Raw genomic sequence first — 230 nt, forward strand, 5'->3', positions numbered from 1 at the left:
CGGCCAGCAGGGGGTCGGCCGCCCCGAGTCTGTGCAGCTCCCGCAGCAGGTGCCCGATCAGGCGGTTCCGCTCCCGGCACTTCTGGACCAGGGACGCCAGCTGGGCCTGCAAGGCGGGGCGGAGACGCGGGCCCTGGCTGCCTGCTCTGCGGCCCAGGCCGGCTTCGCTCCCCCAAACCCCCTCCGTCCTCCCCAAAGCCAGAACCAGCGCGCAGACCAGCTGCGGGCCT

Source organism: Condylura cristata, unplaced genomic scaffold (assembly GCF_000260355.1).
Source record: "Condylura cristata isolate star-nosed mole 26May11 unplaced genomic scaffold, ConCri1.0 scaffold00012, whole genome shotgun sequence".
NCBI classification, from domain to species: Eukaryota; Metazoa; Chordata; class Mammalia; order Eulipotyphla; family Talpidae; genus Condylura; species Condylura cristata.